Below are 20,991 nucleotides of genomic sequence, written 5' to 3'. Positions count from 1 at the left end.
CCAGTAATTAGAAACATCACTAGATAATGAAATTCTATCTGATTTCAAAGTCCATGCAATTAACTATGCACAGTGTTCACCTTCTACATCATATCACCTGCAAGAGCACCCTGGTCATGTAGTAGCTCATCTTGATTTTAGCCATTACCATGACCTGCTCCTGCTTCATTACTGGGTATGTGGATTGAGAATATCAACCTCTATTTCCTGGCACCCAAGATTTTCCCACGATGCTCTTGGCTGATTCTGCTGGTTAGCATCCCCCAGGTTCTCTCTTCCATCCCACATCCTAGGGAATCTGGCTCCTAAATTTTCTTAAGGGGTGTACTGCTGAGTAGGCACCTGTGCTGGAGAAACACGGACCTAGTTCTAATCCTACCTCCTCCACTCATTAGCTGTGGGACACTGGGGAATATCTCATAAGGTTATACATTATTTTAACTTCCTGACAAGTATTCCTTCTTCATATGACATTTTTAAAGATTAACTAGGATAAAGATCATATATGTATATATATTTATACACGTAATTATATATATATATATATCTGTAACAGTGTGTGTGTGTGTGTAAGTATGAGTGTGTATGTATATACCATTCCCAGGCCAAGTACTTTTTTTTCATTCCACTGGGACAAGTTATTACCCCTCTATATATTGATGTGAACTCTGTGGAGCAGGCTGCCCTAGTTTATAATATGTACTTTTTAAGAATATTTGTACCTTTGCTATCCTGGGTAAGTACATTCCTCATCCTAAATTTGAAACTGGTTAAAAAAGAAAAGAAAAATGCATACAATTTTATATACGGTGTATACTCAAGTGTTTTACCACAGGGAAAAAGCCTGAACACCAAAAGTCTGTCCCTTATAAGAGTAGCTGTCCCTAGATATGTCTCTCTCTGCTGGACAGATTTTGGAAACATGCTTTTGTACTTTTCTGACCTATTCCCAATAAAGGGCCTTAAAAACAGTCCCAGCCTCAGCATAAAAAGTTCTATTGAAGAAGAGGAGAACTGGAGTGGTCTTGACAGTGGAGTCTGGGAACTTGAGAAATGAGACTTCTGTAGAGTCAGATATTACTCCTCCGAAGGGCACAAATCTGTTGCATAGGACATTGACACAGCTTGTACTTTTCAGAAATCATGAGAGAAAACATTTATTATATTGTGCAGGACACTTAAATAGCTGCTTTATATTGAGTGACAGTTTTACACAAGGATCAAAGAGTTAGGTACAGTTTTATTCTCAAATTGTATTTTAGGAAAAGAAACCAGAATCTATTCATCATTACACATCTTGTAAAAGAAGAGATAGGATTTGAACTCAAACACTCTGTATAAAAATCTTACTCTGGGTACATGTATGGGTTATGTTTTTCTCTCCTTGACTTTCTGATGAACCTGGTATATCCTGGGCAACAAACAAACATCTACTCAAAGACTCCTTAGTTGTGGTTGGTGGGTGGGGGGTGTTTATGGTCTGTACTAGATACCACAGATGGTAGCAGACAGGCTTTGCAATGCCTCTTCAGATCAGTGATAAAGGGAAGTAGGGAGAAATGGGAGGGCAGACGTCATACCAATACTGCTCTGTCTTTAGGAGGGCTACGATGTCTTTCTTTGCAAATAAAGAAAAGGGTAAATAGTAAATAAGCATCTCTCCTAACTCAAACCAGATACACTATCCATCCTAAGGATGATTAAAGGTTCTAAAGTAAAGAAAGGATACATTAAGGAAGAGATGATGTGAATGGTGCAGATGAGCTCAAGTATAGAGATGAAACCCAGGACAAGGGGCACTACAAGAAGTGGGTGACAGAAAAAGAAGGTTCAGGAGCTCGGTGGGAACAGAGTTATGGGAGCCAGACAGTTCCAAAGATTTAAATATGGATAAACAGTCTGAGAAAAGTGACATTTAGAAAATTTGTAAATGAGTGACCTATGCTTTGTGACATTGATAAATGAGACAACGCCTTCTTCAGAGTCTAGGAAAGCCCCAACAGGATGGGAAGGAACAGCCACGGAAAGAGTCAAGATTTTGATATCAGAGGTGGGAAAGTCTTCAAAGGCATTGTACTCAGATTCATTCTGTAACCCTATAACCCGGTAGCCATATTGATGTGTGTATCTGGAGTAAACATTTAGATGATTTACATTTCAGTCAAAAGCAAATCCAGAGCTGTTTTTTCCTATTGAATTTCCTTTTGTCACTGCACACCCCCAGGTCCAGGCAATCCTCCCACATACATCTACTTCCAGTAATATTTCCCTGAGGAGAAACATTGGTAGCCCAAGACATCAAAAGTGGAAAAATCACATGGATATATATTTTTAAATGTAAAAGGATGCACAACTCTCACTTTTCTCTGATCCTCAGATACAACAATATTTGAAATAGCATTGACTGGATTCAGCACCACGCCCACTGTAGGAAAAATTATAGAGTCAGGTGAGGGATATAACATGGGTGTGTTTTGTGACATTATGAGGAAGAATACTGGGAGTTGACTGGGAGGAGCTTGTATTGATGGGTCAGAGATGAGTAGGACACTTAAGAACTATTATATTATGCGTGTTTGGGAAGGAACACATGAAGCTAAGATGATGAGACCTAATAGTAACTAATATTTCTGAAAAGGGATCAGAACATGGAGATTTGAAGACCCTGTAACTTCTTCTTACCCCAGTACCATTGGACCTCTGTCAGCTCTGAAATGACAAAAGTTGCAATGATGATGTGAGAAGCAAAGGAGTAAACACTGATACCTAACTTCTCTCTAGATTGGGCACAGGGGAGAGGAGCCCTGCGGGGCTATGTATTGGTGAATGAGAGGTCAAAGCAGATACCTGGCAATTCCCCTTTAGATCTGATCATCTTCAGCACAGGATCTCTCTGTCCCTGTCAGACCTACTTCTTCTCTTTCACTCTCATCTAGAAACAACATCCACTCTCCCATTTTGCCCTGATAGTGCAAGAATCACACATCCCCACCATTCCCCTGGCTCTCCTCACCTTTAAACACTTGCAGCATCCCAACAGATCTGGAATTCAGAATGCTTGCTTCACTTTCTTGGAAACCATTTTTGGCTTTTTCAACGTCCAAGTCTCACTCCTAAATAAGACAAAAATTGATGGTCCCACACTTCTAACTTTATGTCTCTCCAAGACCACTATCTCCTTCACCTATCACTCCATTGATAAACTTAAATCCACTTCACTGAAGAGCTAGAGGAGGGGGGAGGGGAGAGCCCTGATGCTGCAACAAGATGAAATATGCTCACGTTTACCTTTCTATTTACTCTCTGTGTGATCTTGTGTAGGTCTTCACCTCAAAGAAACTCTATGTTCTTCCTTCTAAAATGGAAAAGTTAACCCCATACTCTCTAACTCTTAAAAATAATATAAAATTAGATAATATAATGGTGGCTATGAAGGGTATTTGATACCTTTAAAAAAGTATTTGATGCATGGAGAAGTCATTGCCGTCTCAGTGGTTCCATTAGGAGGAGGCTAGAGAGGTGAGGTCCCGGGCAGATGGTCAGTAGAGAGTCTCCACAACCTGGCTACTGAGGAGTTTAGGTTATGAAGTGTGGGGCTCCTGTGTTGAAAGTCTAAAGGCCTCCAAAGCCTGTAGTACAGATGTTCAGAGAATAACATTTGAGGTCACATTCTCTAGGGAAATATTACAAACATTTGGAAAAGACGGAGCTCTGATGACCAAATTAATAGTGGTCTGAATTTCATGTGTTTGTGAAAGGCACATAATCAACTTTAGACACATGAAAACCATTTTTCCTACAAGATTCTAAATTTTATATGCAAGAAGAGACTAATTACTGGCATCAGGACCAAAGCCACTCTTCCCTGAGACTTCAGTCTATCTTTTTCGAAATCAGAAGAAAACCACCTTCAAAGACCTTGTTTTTTCTAGTCTCAGGAGTAAAAATAAACATAAAGGAGCTATCCTCATAGAAAATTTGGGGACTTGACAGATAAAGAAGACAGGATCCTTCCTGCGATGACACACACCTAAGAAATATAGAAACAAGAGCCGAGACAGACACTGAGATTTGACTAAACTGAGTGAAGTCATGGAGTTCTGATACAGCAACCCCTCATTTCTAATGTTTCTATTGACCCTAATTCTGTGATGTCCCACCACCCAAATTCCCTACCATGGACAACTTTCATCTGTGATCAGCGATTTGAAACCATGTAATACCAAAATTTTGCATTGATTTTTTAAAAATTCTGATTGATCTCATGATAGCACTCAAGGTTACAATTCTGTCTTTGCACAGATACGGTCCATACCTGATCTCACACACATACCTTCTTATGACATTAATCCCATCCTAGGGAGAAGACAGAAAACATGAGTCAAGTATAGAATTGCTAGATTTACAAAATGAAAATGGCTAGCTAGATTTTAATTTTGGATAAATAACAAATATGTTTTAGTATAAGCATGAATCCTGCTATATTTAGGATACCCTTCTACTAAAAAATGATGTGTCATTTATCTGAAATTCAAATTTAAGTAAGAACCTATATTTTTTCTAGCAACCCTCAAAGGGCTTATAAGCCCTCCTACCTCACAAAGTTTTACCCACCTTCCTCCTCATACCTGTAGCACCCTATGATATGGTGTCAATAAATAGATGGTCAGAATATCTAGAGATAAGACCCAGACCAACCATCCATGAGGACTCCTGTGAGGATGTTATAAAGAAGCTTCAAGGATCTTGAGTCAAGATGGCAGCATAAGCAGACTGAACTCACCTCCTCCCGTGGACACAGCCAATTTATAACCACTCGTGGAAAAATTACCCCTGAGACAGAACTGAAAACTGGATAAGAGGAACTCCTGCAACAACGGACAATCCTAACTGAGGTAGAAGAGGCAGAGACTCCCTTCTGGAGAGGAAAAATGCCACCTTCACAAGCCGCCAGCTTCACGGCCGCTGGGAGCAGCTCACAGGTACACAGCCCACCCTGGAGGAGCCGGGCCCTGAGCCAGGGAGCGTCCCCGCTGGGGGCATTTTGTGGACCCAGCACAATCGAGACCAGCGGCATAATATCTGACTTTGCCTGCAACTAAAACATTGGGGAGTACCCCCGAAAACCCGGTTCACAAAGAAACTAAAACCGCTCTTAAAGGGCCCGCTGCGCAAACTCACCCGTTTCAGAAAGCAACCTAAAATCACCAGAAAGAAAGGTGTACGGTTCTGTGGTGAAAAGAGACTCACCTAATAGGCCCTGAGTGCATCTCGGTGAGGGGTGAGACCTCTCCAGGGACTGGGACATTGGCGTCAGCCATTGTTGTGGCCTGGTGTGACCATGCTGACACAGACGCCATTGGAGTTCTCCCTGAGGCCTGCTAGCACAGGGTCTGCCCCACCCGCTAGAGCACAGATTTAATCCAGCTCAGCCAGGGCACATAGCCCACCCTAGAGACTGGCCCCACCCATCAACAAGCCCTCAGGCAACTTGTGGGCCTGCATAGATTGGTGACTGGATTCTCTGCAGCCTGGCAACTGAGCCAACTTGAGTGGCACAGGGTGTTCACAAGGAGAGGGTGGAGAGTGTGGGGCAGTGGCAGAGTGTGTGGGGCTCCCGCCATGGAGAGACTGGGTCCACTTGGGGAGGTCGGGGCGTGCACACGGGGCAGGACTGTGTTGACTGTGTGTGTGGACCTGTGGGCGGCAGGGCTTGTCAGCTGCAGAAGACTTGTGCTTCTCAAAGACCCACATAGGGGGTTTGCCCCACCTTCCAAAGCCTGAAACAATTGGGTGCTCCTGTGCCTGAGGCCAGCCACACTCAGCTGCAATCCTCAGAGAGCTGACAAGAGACCTAATAGGCTAGAGGCTTACAGCAATTGTAAGGCCCTGAGCCTAACAACCTGCCACGCTGGGGGCCTACTCACTTAAAAGAAATACTGCAACACAAATGTGGTATTAGAACTTGCAGCCAACTGTGCGGGGGCTTCCCACACCTGATAAAGAGACTGAAGGGCCCACAACAACTACAAGCAGCTGAGCATTACAACAGCTGGCCAGGAACATAACTTGGCCTTCCTGGGTGCCTACAGGCAAAGCAAACAGGCCACAACAGAAGGACACACATAGCCCACATAGGGGTCACCCCTGGAACATTGAGAACTGAGGGAAGCACACTGGAAGCCTCCTAAGGCATCACTTACATAAGGTCACCTATCCAAGAGCAGGAGATGTAGCTGACCTACCTAATACGTAGACACAAGCACAGGGAAAGAGGAAAAATGAGGTGGCAAAAGAATACATTCCAAGTAAGGGAACAGGACAAAACCCCAGAAAAGGAACTAAGTGAAACAGAAATGAGCAACCTACCCGACAGAGAGTTCAAACTAAGAGTGTTAAGGATGCTCACTGATCTGAGGAGAAGAATAGATGATCTCAGTGAGAATGTCAACAAAGAAATGGAAGATATAAAAAAGAACCAATCAGAAATGAAGAATACAATACTGGAAATGAAAAATTCATTAGAAGGACTCAAAAGCAGAGTAGAGGATACAGAAGAACGGATCTGTGAGCTGGACGAAAGACTAGAAGAAATTACCCAAGGTGAACAGGTAAAAGAGAAAAGAATTAAAAAGAGTGAGGACAGCCTAAGGGACTTCTGGGACAACATCAAGTGCACTAACATCCGTGTTATAGGTGTCCCGGAAGGAGCAGAGCGAGACAAGGGGGCAGAGAATTTATTTCAAGAAATAATAGATGAAAACTTCCCTAACCTAAGGAAGGAAACAGACATCCAGGCACAGGAAGCACAGAGAGCCCCAAACAAGATAAATCCAAAGAGGCCCACACCAAGACACATCATAATCAAAATGTCCAGAATTAAAGAAAAAGAGAGAATGCTAAAAGCCGCAAGATAATGTCAAGTTACATACAAAGGAGACCCCATAAGGCTATCAGCTGGCTTCTCAGCAGAAACCTTACAGGCTAGAAGAGAATGGCACGATATATTTAAAGTGCTACAAGGAAAAAACTTACAGCCAAGAATACTCTACCCAGCAAGGTTATCATTCAAAATGGAAGGAGAGATCAAAATTTTCCCAGATAAGCAAAAATTAAAGGAGTTTGTCACCAAGAAACCAGTGCTACAAGAAATGCTAAAGGGACTGATTTAAGGGGAAAAGAGAAGACCACAAATAGGAAAAATTATCTATTTCCATGATAAGAACGTAATGGATACAAATGCACAAAAAAGAGGTTAGATATGATATCAAAAACATAAAAGGAGGGAGGAGGGGAGTTAAAGAGTACAGCTTTCAGACAGAGGTCAAACTAAAGTGACCATCAATTCTGTATAGAAGAAGAAAGGAACAGAGAAGGACTACTAAAACACTGAGAAAAAATAAAAAAAGTTAAAAAATGGCAGTAAGTACATACTTATCAATAGCTACTTTAAATGTCAATGGACTAAATGCTCCAATTAAAAGGCATAGGGTGGTTGACTGGATAAAAAAACAAGACCCATATATATGCTGCATACAAGAGACACACTTCAGACCTAAAGACACTCACAAACTGAAAGTGAAGGGATGGAAAAATATACTCCACGCAAATGGCAATGAAAAGAAAGCTGGGGTAACAGTACTCATATCAGACAAAATAGACTTTAAAACAAAAACTGTAAAAAGAGACAAAGAAGGACATTACATAATGATCAAGGGAACAATCCAACAAGAGGATATAACACTTGTAAATATCTTTAGGTGCACCTAAATATATAAAGCAATTATTAACAGACATAAAAACAGAAATAGACAGTAACACAATAATAGTAGGGGACTTTAACATTCCACTTACACCAATGGATAGATCATCCAAACAGAAGATCAATAAGGAAACATTGGCCTTAAATGACACACTAGAACAGATGGACCTAGTAGATGTATACAGAGCATTCCATCCAAAAACCGAAGAATACACGTTCTTTTCAAATGCACATGGAACATTCTCCAGGATTGATCACATATTAGACCACAAAACAAGTCTCCATAAATTTAAGAAGATTGAAATAATACCAAACATCTTTTCTGACCACAACAGTGTGAAACTAGAAATCAACTATAGGAAGAAAATCAGAAAAGCCACAAATACGTGGAGATTAAACAAAATGCTACTGAACAACGACTGGGTTAACGAAGAAATCAAAGAAGAAATCAAAAAATACCTGGAGACAAATGAAAATGAAAATAAGACATGCCAGAATTTATGGGATACAGCAAAAGCGGTTCTAAGAGGGAAGTTTATAGTGATACAGGCCTATCTCAACAAACAAGAAAAATCTCAAATAAAAAATCTAACAATGCACCTAAAGGAACTGGAAAAAGAAGAACAAACAAAGCCCAAAATCAGTAGAAGAAGGGAAATAATCAAAATCAAAGCAGAAATAAATGAAATAGAGACCAAAAAAACAATAGAAAAAACTAATAAAACCAAGAGCTGGTTCTTTGAAAGGATCAACAAATTTGACAAAACTTTAGCTAGACTCACCAAGAAAAAAAGAGAGAAGGCACAAATAAGTAAAATCAGAAATGAAAGAGGAGAGGTTACAACAGACACATCAGAAATACAAAAGATTATAAGAGAATACTATGAAAAGCTATATGCCAACGAATTCGACAATCTGGAAGAAATGGATAAATTCTTAGAATCATACAACCTTCCAAAACTGGATCAAGAAGATGTAGAGAATTTGAATATACCAATCACCAGTAAGGAGATCGAAACAGTACTCACAAACCTCCTCAAAAATAAAAGTCCAGGACCAGTCGGCTTCCCTGGTGAATTCTACCAAACATTCAAAGAAGACTTAATACCTATCCTTGTCAAACTCTTCCAAAAAATTGAGGAGAGGGGGATGCTCCCTAACTCATTCTACAAAGCTGACATTACCCTGATACCAAAACCAGACAAGGACAACACAAAAAATGAAAATTACAGGCCAATATCACTAATGAACATCGCTACAAAAATCCTTAGTAAAATAATAGCAAATCGCATACAACAATACGTTAAAAAGATGATACACAATGATCAAGTGGGATTTATTCCAGGGATGCAGGGATGGTTTAACATTCGCAAATCAATCAATGTAATACACCACATTAATAAAATGAAGAATAAAAATCACATGATCATCTCAATAGATGCAGAGAAAGCATTTGACAAGATACAGCATCCATTTATGATAAAAACTCTGAAAAAATGGGTATAGAAGGAAAGTACCTCAACATAATAAAGACCATATATGACAAACCCACAACTAATATCATCCTCAATGGTGAAAAACTGAAATCTATCCCTCTAAGAACAGGAACCAGACAATCAGACAAGGATGCCCACTGTCACCACTCCTATTTAACATAGTACTGGAAGTCCTAGCCAGAGCAATCAGGCAAGAGAAAGAAATAAAAGGGATCCAAATTGGAAAGGAAGAAGTGAAACTGTCACTATTTGCAGATGACATGATTTTATATATAGAAAACCCTAAAGAATCCACCAGAAAACTTTTAGAAGTAATAAACGAATATGGTCAAGTTGCAGGATACAAAATCAACATACAAAAATCAGTTGCATTTCTGTACACTAACAACGAAGTAGCAGAAAGAGAAATTAAGAATACCATCCCATTTACAATTGCAACAAAAAGAATAAAATACCTAGGAATAAACTTAACCAAACAGGTGAAAGATCTGTACACCGAAAACTATAAAACATTGCTGAAAGAAATTGAAGAAGACACAAGGAAATGGAAAGATATTCCGTGCTCTTGGATTGGAAGAATTAACATAGTTAAGATGTCCATACTTCCTAAAGCAATCTATAGATTCAATGCAATCCCTATCAAAGTTCCAACAACATTTTTCACAGAAATAGAACAAAGAATCCTAAAATTTATATGGAACAACAAAAGACCGCGAATAGCTGAAAGAATCCTGAGAAAAAAGAACAAAGCTGGAGGTATCACACTCCCTGATTTCAAAATATACTACAAAGCTATAGTAACCAAAACAGCATGGTACTGGCACAAAAACAGACACATAGATCAATGGAATAGAATCGAAAGCCCAGAAATAAACCCACACATCTATGGACAGCTAATCTTTGACAAAGGAGCCAAGAACATACAATGGGGAAAAGAAAGTCTCTTCAACAAATGGTGTTGGGAAAACTGGATAGCCACATGCAAAAAAATGAAAGTAGACCCTTACCTTACACCATACACAAAAATTAACTCCAAATGGATTAAAGAATTGAATGTAAGACTTGAAACTGTGAAACTTCTCGAAGAAAATATAGGCAGTATGCTCTTCGACATCGGTCTTAGCAACATCTTTTCAAACACCATGTCTGAACGGGCAAGAGAAACAATAGAAAAAATAAACAAATGGGACTACATCAAACTAAAAAGCTTCTGCACAGCAAAGGAAACCATCAACAAAACGAAAAGACAACCTAACAATTGGGAGAAGATATTTGCAAACCATACATCTGATAAGGGCTTAATCTCCAAAATATATAAAGAACTCATGCATCTCAACAACAAAAAAACTAACAACCCAATTAAAAAATGGGCAAAAGATCTGAACAGACATTTCTCCAAAGAAGATATACAGATGGCCAACAGACACATGAAAAGATGTTCAAAATCACTAACTATCAGGGAAATGCAAATCAAAACTACAATGAGATATCACCTGACGCCCATCAGAATGGCTATAATTAACCAGACAGGAAACAACCTGTGTTGGAGAGGATGTGGAGAGAAGGGAACTCTCATACACTGCTAGTGGGAGTGCAAACTGGTGCAGCCACTATGGACAACAGTATGGAGATTCCTCAAAAAATCAAGGATAGAACTACCATGTCATCTAGCTATTCCACTGTTGGGTATTTACCCAAATAACTTGAAAACACCAATTTGTAAAGGTACATGCACCCCTGTGTTCATTGCAGCATTATTCACAATAGCCAAGACTTGGAAGCAACCTAAGTGCCCATCAAGGGACGAATGGGTAAAGAAGCTGTGGTATATATACACAATGGAATACTACTCAGCCATAAGAAACGATGAAATCCAGCCATTTGTGACAACATGGATGGACATTGAGGGTATTATGCAAAGTGAAATAAGTCAGAGGGAGAAGGTCAAATACCGTATGATTTCCTTCATTAAGTAGTAGATAATAACAACAATAAACAAAAACATAGGGTCAAAGATTGGATTGGTGGTTACCAGAGGGGAAGGGGGGAGGGAGGAGGGTGAAAGGGATAATTCGGTACATGTGTGTGGTGATGGGTTGTAATTAGTATTTTGGTGGTGAACATGATGTAATCTATGCAGAAATAGAAGTATAATGATGTACACCTGAAATTTTTACAATGTTATAAAGCGATGTTACTGCAATAAACAAAAAAATTAAAAAAAAAAAAAAAGAAGAAACTTCAAGTATCTCGAGATCACCCCTCACCATTGAATTTTCCATGAACATTTTGAGATATCTTGTTAATTTTTATTAAAAAGCCTGCTGGGATTTTGATAAGCATTGTATGGAATTTAAAGACCAATTTGAGGAGTATTATCATCTTAACAATACAAAATCTCTCCATTTATTTAGGTTTTCTTTAAACTCTATCAGCATACTTTGTAGTTTCCAGCACGGAAGTTTTTTATTTATTTTCTTCAATTTTTGAGTGATTCTTTTTGATTCTGTTATAAACAAATGTCTTAATTTCTTATTGGATTGACTTATGGGATGTTGACTTTGTATGTGGCTATTTTGTTTAGCCTTTCTTAATGACCTGTAGGACTAGTAATAAACAAGTTGATAGATTTTTGTGTTGATTTTGTGTCTTACAATATTCCTTAACTTTTTTAATTTTAGTAATTTGCGTGTGTGTGTGTGTGTTCCTTGATATTTTCTACATACTGGGTCATGTCATCTGTAAATAACTCCAGTTTTACTTATTTTCCAATGTGGACATTTTAATTTCTTTTATTTCCTCCATTTTTCCTTTTCTTTTTCAGTTTTTTCTTATCTGAGCTAATAAATTCTTCTTATTTTATGCTCTTCATCTTTCTCTATTTCTCTATGTGAGAAATAGTCTCTATGTGACTTTCTTCCCATTCAAAACTAGGTAGCCAGAAAAATGAAACCTGGGAGTGAAACTAACTCAGAAAATGCATAAGCTCAGAAATAGCACACAACGTGATCATTTGAGGTCCTCAGGCCAGTTATTCCTGGAGCCAGATAGATTACTGGATGTTTCGTTTATTTATTTTGGCACAATCTAAATCCATTTTTTTCTAGTCAAGCCTGTTTGATTTTGTATTTGGTCATTTGAAATAAACACAATGCTGAGTAATTTGTGAAATAATCTCTGTATTTGTTGGGCTGCAAATGGCAGAGGGAAGTGAGGCAGCTCTTACACAACCACTTATTATATAGTGGGACTGTTGACTTTGTATGCGGCTGTTTTGTTTAGCTTTTGGTAATGACCAATAGGACTGAGAAATTTCAGTCAAATTTGCTAAGAAAGGTTCATTCTTTTTGCAACAATGTTCAGCTTTTCAATTCCAAGTTAAAGTTAGCGCCAGCAAGGTCAGAGAGGATGAAAGCAAAGCATGAGTTATGGCTGGGACTAGTGAAGAGCCAGAGACTGAGACAGCAGTCAGAGAAAGGTCAGGGGACAAAGTTCCTGCCTGAGATGGGGCACAAGGACATCACTATTAATGTTTATTCACCGAAATGCAGATTAGGAAAAGGGGCCAATGACCTGTTTTGAATTAACTTTTGTTGCAGGTACAAGCAAACAAGTACTTCAAGTAAATGTTTCTCTGACCTCCCTCTACTCACTCTATACATGTCCTACATACTACCTATAGGTGATCTCATCAATTTTTAAGTATGAAATAAGCCATAGGAACCGGCATCTGAGACATGTAACATACTAAAATGTAGTATACTATTTCCCAACTGTTCACTTGCCATTGTCCAGAATGTTACTAATATTTCCTCAGTCACTGTGTGAGAAATTCTAGTATCTAACCCTGAATTCCAGTATTGTATTAAGCAGCCCAGTCCATATTCTCAATTTCTTTTAACCATCTTCTTTTCCCCATTATAACAATTATTTACTGTATCTTTTTGAGCAGAAATGCACCAATAGGTTTTGTTTCCCCCTCTTCAGCCTAACTCCTTTTACACCAAAAACTTGGCAACCAGTTGAGTCTATACTCTCAGAAAAAGTTTACTTTCTATAAAATTCTTTTTTTTTTTGTTATTGTACATGACAAAAACTCAACTAAAACTGACTTAAATTTAAAAGAAAGAAGAAATTCATGGGGCAGGTAGAACTTTACGCATAGCTATCTTTCTAAGTAAAGATCTCATCATCGGAATCTGTTCTTTGTTCTCAAAATTCTATTGTCTACATGCTTTTGACTTTCTTTTCAGATTTTTTTTTTTTTTTTGCTGAGGAAGACTGGCCCTGGTCTAACATCCATGCCCATCTTCCTCCACTTTATATAGGACGCCGCCACAGCATGGCTTGCCAAGCAGTACATCGGTGTGCACCCAGGATCCGAACCGGCGAACCCCAGGCCGCCACAGCAGAGCACGTGCAACTGCTTTGCGCCACCGGGCCGGCCCCATCTTTTCAGATTCTATATGGCAGCAACTTGAACTTCTTGGTTTAAATGAAAATCCCTGCTATATTACCTCGCAGAAAAGAGAATTTCTCTTTCTAGTCATGACAATAAAATTCTAAGGCATAGGAATCACTGACCTGAATTGGGTCAGAATAAAATAATTACTGCGTCATTGGTAAATGTGTAGGAATCAGTTATGCTGATTTACCTGGAATTGAGAGACTTATACATCCCTTATGCTACTGATTTTATCAACCTTAACCAACTACATGGACTGAGGGTTGAGACGGTTCCACAAAGGTTAATTCAAGAGATTGTTGGAAAAAAAGAGGGTTTTGAATTGAGGTTTGACAGACAGACACATGTCCCATGCAATCATCCATCCCTTAGCTGACTGCCACCTCATCACTCTTTTTAACCAAATTGTTTTTTAAAAATAGCTAAATATATTACAATAATTACAACAGCATTAAAAATGGATGACTTACATCATATATAGTTTATAGCTTAAAATCAATTAATGATCTAAAATTAAGCTCTTAAACTATAAAATTGTTAGAAGAAAACAGAGAAAACTTCATGATATTGGATTTAGTAATAGTTTCATGGATATGACACAAAAAGTAAAGACAATAAAAAAATTAGATAAATTGGACCTCACCAAAAGTAAAAACTTTTTGAAGACAGTGAAGAGACAATGCACAGAAAGGGAGAAAATATTTGTATTTGATACAGTATTCATAACAGACAATACAAAGAACTCCTGCAACTCAACAACAAAAAGCAAACCCAAATCAAAAAAGGGTGAAAGGGTTAGAATAGGTATTCCTCCAAAAAGAAATATAAATGCCCAATTACACAAGAAAAGACTCAGCATTTTTGGTCATAGGGAAATGCAAATCAAAACCACAATGAGATACTACATCACACTCTTTGATAGCTCTTTGGGATAGCTAAAAAGCTCATAAAATATAATAAATATTGGTGATGATATGCAGAAACTGGAAGCATATGCAGTACATTGCTGATATGAATGTAAAATGATGCAGTCACTATGGAAAACGGTTTGGTGGTTCCTCAAAAAGACAGAGTTACCATTATGATCCAGCAATTCCACTTCGAGGTATATACCCAAAGAAATTGTAAGCAGGGACTCAAACAGATACTTTTATGCCAGTGTTCATTGCAACATTATTCACAACAGCCAAAAGGTGAAAACAACTGTGTCCATCACCAGGTGAATAGATAAACAAAATGTAGTGTATACACACAATGGAATATTATTCAGCCATAAAAAGGAATGCAGTTCTGATACATGCCACAACGTGGATGAAGCTTAAAAATATTATACTAAATGAAATGGGCCAGGTACAAAAAGAGCAATATTTTGTGATTCCACTTATAGATGTAACTAGAATAGGGAAATTTTTATAGACAGAAGGTAGATTATTAATTATTAGGAACCGGGGTCAGTGGGCAAGGGAAATGGGGAGTTATTGCTTAAGGGTTACAGAATTTCTGTTTGGGTTGACAAAAAAGTTTTAGAAATAAGTAGTGGTGATTTTTGCACAACACAGTAAATTGAATTAATGCCACTGAAGTATACACTTTAAAATGGTTAAAATGACAGATTTTATGTTATATGTTTTATCACAATTTTTTAAAAAAATTAATAATTTAATATACCAAATACCATTGAATTTTATACGTTGAATGAATGAATTGTATGATATGTGAATTATATCTCAAAAAAGCAGCTAAAAGAAATGAATGTGAGCCCTTTTCTAGGGTAGAAGATTTAAATTCTCATATAATATTCAAATCTATTTTTAAGTCCATGATTTCTGTGATTTTCATCCTTATCACTCTAAAGGTATCTCCTCATGGTCTAGTAACGAATGTATATATGATAAAATGATTCATTCCAAACATTGACAAAAAATAGTCCAGGTAACATAATTCCTAGTTGGCAAAGTTGTCAAGGGTAAAACCACAAGCTCTTCATACATTATAACAATTTGAAAAGAACAGCCAAAACTCAAAAAGTTTCTTGATTGGCCCACATGGCTGCCCCAGATCTACTTTTGTCGTTAGTGGTGCATGACCCCACACAAGAGGAAAATTGTGGGGAATCTCCATTATGTGACCGTATCTTTCCACTACGTACAGTCTTACAGGTTGAATATTAAAGTCTGTTTATTGCCTTGGAAATGGAACAATCACAAGCATCATTTCCCACAACAGTGATTTATTTTCCCCAACTACTTTCTTAAAATGTGACGTAACTTTGCTTTTTTTATGGCCAATTATATGAGCTAGTGACAAAAACTAGAGATCTCTTTCAGTCTAACGGATTAGGTTAGCTTATTTTTTAGCATGTGGACCTTATACTAAAGTTAATTCAAAACAGGTCATTGGCCCCTTTTCCTAATCTGCATTTTGGTGAATAAACATTAATAGTGATAAGCTTGTGCCCTATCTCAGGTAGGAACTTTGTCCCCTGACCTTTCTCTGACTGCTGTCTCAGTCTCTGACTCTTCACTAGTCCCAGGCATAACTCATGCTTTGCTTTCATCCTCTCTGACTTTGCTGGCGCTAACTTTAACTTGGAATTGAAAAGCTGAACATTGTTGCAAAAAGAATGAACCTTTCTTAGCAACTTTGACTGAAATTTCTCAGTCCTATTGGTCATTACCAAAAGCTAAACAAAACAGCCACGTACAAAGTCAACAGTCCCACTATATAATAAGTGGTTGTGTAAGAGCTGCCTCACTTCCCTCTGCCATTTGCAGCCCAACAAATACAGAGATTATTTCACAAATTACTCAGCATTGTGTTTATTTCAAATGACCAAATACAAAATCAAACAGGCTTGACTAGAAAAAGATGGATTTAGATTGTGCCAAAATAAATAAACGAAACATCCAGTAATCTATCTGGCTCCAGGAATAACTGGCCTGAGGACCTCAAATGATCACGTTTGTGTGCTATGTCTGAGCTTATGCATTTTCTGAGTTAGTTTCACTCCCAGGTTTCATTTTTCCGGCTACCTAGTTTTGAATGGGAGGAATGTCACATTCATAAACAGGAAATAGAGAAAGATGAAGAGCATAAAATAAGAAGAATTTATTAGCTCAGATAAGAAAAAACTGAAAAAGAAAAGGAAAAATGGAGGAAATAAAAGAAATTAAAATGTCCACATTGGAAAATAAGTAAAACTGGAGTTATTTACAGATGACATGACCCAGTATGTAGAAAATATCAAGGAACACACACACACACACACACACACACGCAAACTACTAAAATTAAAAAAGTTAAGGAATATTGTAAGACACAAAATCAACACAAAAATCTATCGACTTGTATATTACTAGTCCTACAGGTCATTAAGAAAGGCTAAACAAAATAGCCACATACAAAGTCAACATCCCGTAAGTCAATCCAATAAGAAATTAAGACATTTGTTTATAATAGAATCAAAAAGAATCAACTCAAAAATTGAAGAAAATAAATAAAAAACTTCCGTGCTGGAAACTACAAAGTATGCTGATAGAGTTTAAAGAAAACCTAAATAAATGGAGAGATTTTGTATTGTTAAGATGATAATACTCCTCAAATTGGTCTTTAAATTCCATACAATGCTTATCAAAATCCCAGCAGGCTTTTTAATAAAAATTAACAAGATATCTCAAAATGTTCATGGAAAATTCAATGGTGAAGGGTGAAGTTTCTCAACTTTGGCACAACTGGCATTCTGGCCCAGAAATTTTTTATCGCGAGATCTCCCCTGTGCCTTGTAGAGGAATTAGCAGCATCTCTGACTTCTACCCACTAGATGGCAGTATCATTCTCCAAATGTTCCCTGGGGCAGTGGTGGTTAAAATTGTCCCCATAAAGAACAACTGACTTAGAATAGGATTGTTTTGAAATAGAATTGAATAGAATTGTTCCAATTTTTTTTCAAACAATTTTGGAAAAGAAGAACAAAGTTGGAAGACTTACCCTGAGCAACTTCAAAATTTTCTATGAAGACACAGCAATCAAAAGTTCAGAGTATGAGTGTAAGAATAGACATATAGATCTATGGAACATATTGATAATCCAGAAATAAATCTTACATTTAGAGCAAACTGATTCTTAACAAAGGTGCCAAAATAATTCAGTGGAGAAAGGGAGAGTGTTTTCAACAAATGTTGAATTGAATTTGTTCATGGTTTAACAACTCAATAGATTGACTAAAAATCCTTGAATTGTACACTTAACATGGGTGGATTTTACGATATGTAAATTATACCTCAAGAAATATGTTTTTCTTTAAGGCAGAGGTAAATATTCAGCAGATAAAAATTGATTACTCCAGTATTGGAACAAAAGTTAGGAAAGAAATTCTTGTTCAGCTAGCAAGAGAGAATGGCAAGAAATCAAATAGAAAAAGTTTGAAATTTCCTGAATTTCCCAACATACTTCACAGCTCAAGATCGTAGTCACACAGTTAATTCCACAGAGAAAAAAATTAACATTCATACTAGATACAATTCCTCCATCAAATGTGTATAGGTTTGCCCACACATCCTTCCCCAGCCAACACACACAAACATACATACACACACACACAGAAGCACGTATGCATATGCATACACGCACATCTCTCACTCAGGCATTACACAGTCTAGGCTTACATTTGTCACTCCTCAACAACAGCCAAAAAAATCAAACGTAAACAAAGATTAGTGTTATTTGCTTGTAATTAAACTTGGTGAAAAGAGGCCTTACAAACGCTAGCTAATGGGAGCCTATAAAAAATCTTGTCTCCAAATTTTTCCACTGCCTTTTATAAATTAACAATCGGAATTTCCCTTCCCATTTGTACATTGAATTATTCCCATGACCCTTGAAATGAAGGAATGGCACAAACGGGCCAAAGGAACCTTTTAATGTCACCAGGAGAAAGTAAGCGCTGGGACCCAGAAGGGAAGAAAAGTTAGTCTCTGTGTTTTCCCCTGAATCTCCTATGTAGGAGCTCCATCCCGAGTCTTACCTTCAGTGTGTCTATTGATGATCCTCACATCTGACGCTCGAGATCTGAGCTGAGCTCTCTCATGTACTGACTCTGCTGGAGTCAGTCGCTGGTCTTTAGCCACTAGCAAGTCATCCAGCACATTCACCTCGTCTTCCTCCAGCTGTTGCAGCTCCCTCTGTTCCAGACTGTGCAGGATACCTCTCATTTCATTAACCCTTTCAGAATCCTCTGTCTCTCAGCCTGCATATGATACTTTGGGGATGAAAAGAGAAAGAGGCTGTCATTCTCTCTGGGTGAGGGCCTACTTTGTGGGTCTGGGAGACAAGATAAGAACTATTTTCCTCGGGGGGTTTTCAAAGGGATACGAGGTGAAATCAGTGAGCAATTCCTGGGAAAGCACTTTTCCTGCTATTCTCCCTTGAGTTCCTCCCAAAGCAATATATTCAAGTCTACTCTATCAAGGCCCACCCTGAGGCACAATGTGGTACCTGGATGAGGCTTGGATTGCAGACCCCTGTCCTGGATAATCATGCTGCACTGTGTGTTAAACCCCCCTCCACTCCTATTTCCTAAACAGGGAAACTAGGCCTTTTTCAATGTGTTTTCTGGAAGTATCAGAGCCTCAAACTTGATGGAAAGGAGACAAGGGATTCACGAGTCCTTTTTACATTGCTTCTCTCTATACCGTCACCTCCAAATAGTTGGATTCACTTGTGATATGTCTACTTTCTAGCCCTCAACCTCCAACAAGGGAGTAATGAAATGAAGACTAATCAAATGTCTTCCCAACTCACTAATTTTTAGGTAACAAAGAGAAAAGGGCCTCCATGTGATTGTACCAAGATGCTGCCCAGTTTCCTGTCTCAGAACTCCCTCAGGAAAAATCCCTTCCTGCCTTCCAGGTAGCTCTCTCTTCTCTGATGTCAGCTTCCAACTCCGCAGCTTCCTGCTGCTCCTTCCTCAGCTTCTTCAGAGCTTCCTGGAGCTTCTCCCGTGAGAAAAGAACCATCGGACTCAGTCTATGAGCTTTTTCAGCACCTGGATAAAGGGGGAAGAAATCAAGCTCATCTTAGAAGAGACTGAAATTTACAAACATGAGACTGGCAGTTAGAATCTGAGATGTAGACAAAAATCTGAGGAGGTGAATGTATTCTCTATCCTTGGGAGATTTAAGTTATGATCCCTTCATTAAGGATAATCTACATCTCTCTTTTCCTAGAAGAGGAACTGATCCTGCAGCAAGGAAAGTCCTTTCCTCTCATTGACACCTTTTCCACATCCAACCAACCAAGTTCCCAAAAACCCTTCCACTCAGAGATTAAATTGGAACTTATCTTGGGAAGCAATTCTCCACTCATCCAAATTCTCTTCGCTAGGAGTTTGTAGTCTATGCTTATTCTTGAAACAAATGAACAAATGCACAGAAAAGTCCTTTAAGCCTCAGACCTGAGCAAAGGGCATGGAAAGATTGAAGAGCTCAACAAGGGTAATAAAAGAGGATAAAAAAGTGAAGATTTCACTTTAGAGGCCATTCTGCCCTATCTCCCTCCACCCTGGGGCCTACCTGAATTTCCTTGGCCATCTGCTCCATCATGAATATTTGGTGACTATGGTGCTCCAGAGACAGCACTCAAAGCCTGGAAATGGCCTTCTCATCATCCTTACAGATCCTATGGAGTTTTTCTCCATGGTGCTCACAGAGATCTCTCTTCTACCACTTGTGTGGGCTCATGTTGATCTCCCTGACTCTCCACTGTGGTGGTCAGGTGCTGATTAGGCTGGAAGTTCCCAGGCTGGTATCCGCTCTGGCATACAGGACAGATGCATTCTCCTCCTGGGTGGGTCACTGGCACTTTGTGCTTTGCAGTGATGCAGGCTTGGCAGAAGCTGTAGCCACAGTCTAGGCTCAGGGGTTCTGTCTGGAGCACCAGGCAGAGGAGGCAGGTCACCTCCTTCTGTAGATTTACCAGTTGTGAGAAATCCATGGCAATGCTCCATATGCTTCTTCTTGTCCTGACTCCTGAGGTTCATGTTGGTTACAATCTCTTGCAGGGCTGGGGATGTTGAGGGGGCAGGATAAGAGGAATAGAAAGGATATTAATCGTGTAGAGATTTAGAACAGGACAAAACCTTAATATTCACCAAGAAAAGGAAAAGAGAGAAACAAGAGAAGTAGACCAGTAACAGAATGAAAAGAGCTATTTATCAGAATTTCAAACACTTTACTCTTAGTTTATGCTGCATGAGAAATTTCACCCCATTA

The 20,991-nt window shown here is 38.7% G+C and overlaps 1 protein-coding gene and 1 pseudogene across 1 annotated transcript in view; both read right to left on the bottom strand.

Annotated features, from left to right (window-relative positions):
• LOC131408754 (tripartite motif-containing protein 5-like) overlaps positions 1 to 20,991 on the bottom strand; it is a 420,025-nt gene that overhangs the window by 164,767 nt on the left and 234,267 nt on the right. The window lies entirely within an intron of this gene.
• LOC131408760 (E3 ubiquitin-protein ligase TRIM22-like) lies at positions 1,755 to 20,713 on the bottom strand (annotated as a pseudogene).

Source organism: Diceros bicornis, chromosome 7, assembly GCF_020826845.1.
Source record: "Diceros bicornis minor isolate mBicDic1 chromosome 7, mDicBic1.mat.cur, whole genome shotgun sequence".
In the NCBI taxonomy this organism is placed as follows: domain Eukaryota; kingdom Metazoa; phylum Chordata; class Mammalia; order Perissodactyla; family Rhinocerotidae; genus Diceros; species Diceros bicornis.
The sequence above is the reverse complement of the archived record's forward strand: the minus strand, read 5'-3'. Positions and strand labels throughout refer to the sequence as shown.